Below are 6,174 nucleotides of genomic sequence, written 5' to 3'. Positions count from 1 at the left end.
ATAAGGTACTAAAGGGACTCGAAAACCCATTGGGGGGATTTGGGGAGAAGGAAAGAGAAAGGAAAAAAGAGAAGAGAGGAGAGGAAGCTCTAGTTGGTCAAAAAATGTACCGCCGGCGGTCGCGGTAAGCGCGACAGAGAGGAGGACGGATGAGCGGGGGGCGGGGGGGGAGCAGATCTTTTACCGTCGGAGAGGGTGAGAGGGAGAGAGAAGATAAGACATCAAACCAAATCAAAATTAAAATCAAAATCAAATCAGTTAATTAATTTTTAATTAGTAAATCTAACCAAATCAAATATAATACAAATTTTGCTTGAATTGGATTTTTGATTTTTGCCAATTTACAATCAACTACATATTTCAAGGTATTAATCAAGAAAGCCGCGAGGTTAAATGAATGAATAAATATTTAATCATTAGGGCCAAATAAGAGACAAAGTCAGAAGATCCTGCACAAGTCTATTCCAATTACTTAAGTCAACGATTTGGAATTCATACACATATTCACTGGCTAAATGATATATATCAATAATGGAAAAATATGAAACCTATCATACTTGGACCTTATGAACAACTTAATGACCCATATTAGAAATAAAATTAATGAAACAAATAAAATTTCGATGAAAAGGTATATAAAATATTTAGTTGTGTTAACAATATATATATATATATATATATATATATATATATATATATATATATATTTTCCTCGATATTTTAGTAAAATAAAAACAATCAAATCTTATTTATTTTTTAAAATTTAAAATCAAATCAAAACTAGGCAAAAAGTGATTGACTCTCTCAATTACACGTGTTTTAGGGAGTTGAAATTTTTATTCTTATGAGTGCCCTATGTGAATATAAACCATGAGAATGGGGTTTCGGGAAGTCATATTGGTTTGTTTAATCAATTTTTTAAATGAAAACGTACGTAAAATATTTAAAACTATTTATAAAATTAATACTATTATATATATATATAATAAAAATTGTCTGTTGCTATATGATTTTTGTCTTCATTTTAAGTTAACGTAATCAAAATAAATATTGACAATTTTCTAAATGTAAAATTAAACCAATAAAATATGGATTTGAAATTTCAAAATAGCCAACTTATCCTCTTACCAACTCAAACAACCAACTTTGTCTCTCTCCACTCCCATTGCTCTCTCTCTCCTACAAAATCTGTAAAACTACACAGAGGGAAGGAGAAGATAATAAGAGTGAAAAAGAATAATAAATCAAGCAATCATTGTTATGGAGAAACTCATCTATTCAACCACTCCATTTCCTTCTAAACTCCCACTTAAAACCCTCTCATCCTCTTCTTCCCAGTAGAATTCGCCACGTGGATTTTAAGCTCCCTTCACTGATTTGTCTCATTAAAAAAATAAAATAAAATAAACCTAAATAACCACCCACCCAACCACTTAAATTAAAATAGCTCATGGATATATAATAAATGTATAATTCACGTATATTATTTGCATAACTATGTATAATCAGTATATAATTTAAGTATATCGACTAGAAAAAGTAAATAGTGAATCCGGACGGCTATTTACGTAAAGATCCCCTATTCTTTTGCCTAGATTCAGTTGTTTTTTAAATAAAATTTAAATTATAGCAAATATTATCGTTTTTCTAAAATTTAAACCGAATCTAACCAAACCTAACAAATACCGATTTGTTTAATCAACTTCATTTTAATGAAAAGGTAAATAATATAAAAATTAATATATTACATAATTTATCAGTTTGATTATTCTCTTCAATTTTTAAAAAATTAAACTACATAATTAAATTTTCTAAAATCTAAAACCAAACCAACAACAACATACTCCGTGTAATTCCACAAATTGAGTCTTAGGAGAAGGATGAGATGTAAGCAGACCTTACCTTTACCTTTGTGGGGTTAAAGAGACTATTTTCGATAGACACTCGACTCAAAAGAAACGTAGCAGACGCAAGATTGCAAGGAAAATAATACAACAAAATATAAATAAAAATATAATACAAATGAAGCAAAATGTAAAACCAAACCCAAAAAAAAAAAATGGATTCGAAAATTCAAAATAGGAGTAGCTAACTTGGGGCATTTAATTATAGGTGATCTTTTAGTTTTAAAATTGAAGGGAGGTGATTCAAGTTATAATTTTTGAGTAGAGGTGACAAAATTTGATTAGTGATTAAGGGGCTTTGAGCTTGCCCAATAGTTTCATTTTTGACACTTTGGCCCTCTGTTTTATTTTTAATACTTTGCCCTCAAGTTTTATTTTTAACACTTTGACCTTAAACTTTACTTTTAACACTTTGCTCCAAAGTTTTATTTTTAACACTTTGACCCAACCACTATAAACCCTAAAATACAAAAATCAGGAAAAAAAAAAATCCTCTTCAGCGCCGTTTTCTCCATTTTTGTTCTTCAGCTACTTTCTTCTTCTTCTTCTTCTTCTTCTTCTTCTTCTTCTTCTTCTTCTTCTTCTTCTTCTTCTTCTTCTTCTTCTTCTTCTTCATCATCATTACTCAAGAAAAAAATCATCCGATTTTACAATTTTTTGATCGAATGTCATCGTGTAGCACCGGCATTACTTTATGTGTTTTTCCGGTGTCCATTGGTAATATCGTTTATTTCAATTGTTCATCTGGGTATAGTTGCCTTATTTACCGATTTTCCTGCATTCGTAGTTACAAAGCAAAGATAGTTGTTGCAACAAGTTCTAAAGCCGTTGTATAAGAGCTTCGAACTTTTTGCATCAGCCGTGTGTGTGTGTGTGTGTGTGTGTGTGTTGATAAATAGTGTGAAGTTGTTGCAACAAAGTATTTACTAATCGTTGCAACAATTACAAAAAATGTGAATAAATAATTTACAATGCTCGTTGTACTTTATGCAACAATCGGAAATCATGGTTGAGAGTTTACTCTTTCCAACAATCGAGTTACTTGTTGCAACAAGATGATACTTGTCGTATCAAGTACAATAAATTATGGACATATTTTACGCTTGTTGGATGAAAATGTAGATCGAAAGTCGTTTCCAACAATAAGTGAGTTGTATAACTAGTAACCTACTTGTTGCAACAAGTATGTTATTTGTTTCAATAAGTCACTTAGTTGTTGCATTTTATTATGAAACAGTATTAAAATCAAGTCAGTTTCCAACAAGTAATCAAGTAGTTAAATAGGTTACGTACTTTGTTGCAACAAGTACGTTAGTTGTTCCAACAATTCATATAATTGTTCCATTTTTGTTATGAAACAGTAGACAGAGATCGAAGTAAGTCGCCTCCAACAAATAAGTGAGTTGTTGCAACTAGTAACCTACTTGTTGTAACAAGTCAGTTATTTGTTCCAACAAGTCACTTAGTTATTGCATTTTGTTATCAAACAGACAAACTGAAGCTGTCTCCAACAAGTTACCAAGTAGTTGGAACAAGTTACATACTTGTTGCAACAAGTACGTTAGTTGTTCCAACAAGTCATATAGTTGTTCCATTTTGATATGAGACAGAGACAAAAACTGAAGCTGTCTCCAACAAATAAGCGAGCTGTTGCAACTAGTAACCTACTTGTTGCAACAAGTCAGTTATTTGTTCCAACAAGTCATTTAAAGTTGTGATTAAGTTAACTAATTTGGGTCCAAAATTACAGGAAAAAACCACTCAATTATGAACTTAATCATAAATTTAAGTGGAATTTTGGGGTGGTCAAAGCTGTCACCTAGAGTAATTTCAACACTTGACATTCAAGCATTGTAATTACTAGTTGTGACAGCTTTGAACATCCAAGCTCAAAGGCCGCTCAAAATTGTGATTAAGTTAACTACTTTGGGTCCAAAATTTCAGAAAAAACCACTCAATAATTAACTTAAAATTAAATTTAAGTGGCCTTTGACTTGCACTGGTCATGACTGATTTTCTTAAAATAAAATATCTTCAGGCACCATTAATGGGGGACTCAATAATAATAGGTGTTGATTGCCATGGTGAATGGATCGAGGTGAAAAATCGATATATTTGGCGATGGAAGGGTAGTCACATGTTAGAGACGATAGCGATGACTGTCCCAAGAGATGTTGAGTTTGATGATTTTGTGAACTTAATCATTAACTATTGTGAATTAACTTGTGAACCGAAAGACCTTGTCATCACTTACATGCATAGCTCTTTTGAAAACCAGAGGGTCTTGCCTTTTAAGATAACCGATCAGAGTCGTTTGCGTACTTATTTGAAAGATGTAGCTAGGCCCATTTTAAGGGTATACGTGGTTGGAAGCCCGGTCGAGAACCATAATTTAGCTCAATACCAACAAGATGTGTTAAATGATAAATTGGAAGGGGTGGATATGGATATTCCAGATAATAGAAGTGTGAAGCCCCATGGAAGTGGGGGTGAGCCGATCCCTATACCGGAACTTGCGAGTGATACACCGTGTGCTGCACAATCGTCACAGTCCAGCCATGTTCAAGATGATGAAACAAGTTTTTGTAAAGGAATGTCATTCAATTTGCGAAGTGTTTATTGCTTTAGATGTGAACATCTGAAGTGCAAGTGGTGGCCAAGGGATGTGAAGCTTTTAAGTTCTAGCAAACACGGAAGAAGGTGGACAAAGAGGGCTATGCGGAAAAACAAATGCTCCTTATGCAAAATAGTTGTTTACAAAAAAACAACATGTCCAAGCCGAAATGCTCCATAGGTGTAGATTGCATTGTGTTGTAATAATAGTTATTTGTTGGATCTTTATGACATTTTAATGTTATTCTTTCTTAACATGGTAATTTATATTCTTAGTGATTATGAACTTGGTTTATATGATATGTTGTTTGTGTTCAAATCACTAATGTGTATATTCTTGTTAATAAATTGTTGTACAGTTTCCAACAAATAATGAATTTGTTACAACAGCTCTGTAACTTGTTGGGTTTTATCGAACAAGTAACAGGACTTGTTGCAGCAATTAGTAAGTCGTTGAACATATTACAAAAAATCAGAGTTTTTAAGCAGATGCAACTAAGTTATATGTTGGGTTTTTTTAACAAGTTTTAATTATTGAGTAGAGGGAATCAGCCACATTTAGTGATAAACAATTGGAATCAACCATATTTAGTGATAAACAATGGAAATCAAACAAGTGGAGTGACTTGTTACAGAAAATGGGTAACTTGTTGTGTTTTATCCAACAAGTAACAGGACTTGTTCAACAACTTACTCAGTTTGCTGCAACAGATACTACAATTGCTGCAACAGATACTACAGCTGTTGCAACAGATACTACTTGGTTCACCCATATTTAGTGATCAATAAAGGAAATCAGCCATATTTAGTGATAAACAATTGGAATCAATCATATTTAGTGATAAACAATGGAAATTAAACAAGTGGAGTGACTTGTTACGGAAAATGGGTAACTTGTTACGTGTTTTATCCAACAAGTAACTTGTTCAACAACTTACTCGGTTTGCCGCGCGATACTACACTTGTCAGCAAATACTACTACACCGAGCAACAAGATACTACTTAGTTCACCCATATTTAGTGATCAATAAAGGGAATCACCATATTTAGTGATAAACAATGGATATCACCACATTTAGTGATAAACAATAGAAATCAAACAAGTGGAGTGACTTGTTACGGAAAATGGGTAACTTGTTGTGTTTTATCCAACAAGTAACGGACTTGTTCAACAACTTACTTAGTTTGCCGCAATGTATACTACACTTGCTCGCACAGATACTAAGATGCTACATCAAGTTGCAAATGATACTACTTGATTCACCCATATTTAGTGATCAATAAAGGGAATCAGCCACATTTAGTGATAAACAATGGATATCAACCATATTTAGTGATAAACAATGCAAATCAAACAAGTGGAGTGACTTGTTACAGAAAATGGGTAACTTGTTGTGTTTTATCCAACAAGTAACAGGACTTGTTCAACAACTTACTTAGTTTGCTGCAACAGATACTAAACTTGCTCCAACAGATACTACATCTGTTGCAACAGATACTACTTGATTCACCCATATTTAGTGATCAATAAAGGGAATCAGCCATACTTAGTGATAAACAATGGATTTCAGCCACATTTAGTGATAAACAATGGAAATCAATCATATTTATTGATCAATATATATACTTAAGCAATATGATGGTGTTGTTGGGAAGC

This window comes from Lycium ferocissimum, chromosome 1, assembly GCF_029784015.1.
Source record: "Lycium ferocissimum isolate CSIRO_LF1 chromosome 1, AGI_CSIRO_Lferr_CH_V1, whole genome shotgun sequence".
Lineage (NCBI taxonomy): Eukaryota > Viridiplantae > Streptophyta > Magnoliopsida > Solanales > Solanaceae > Lycium > Lycium ferocissimum.
The sequence above is the reverse complement of the archived record's forward strand: the minus strand, read 5'-3'. Positions refer to the sequence as shown.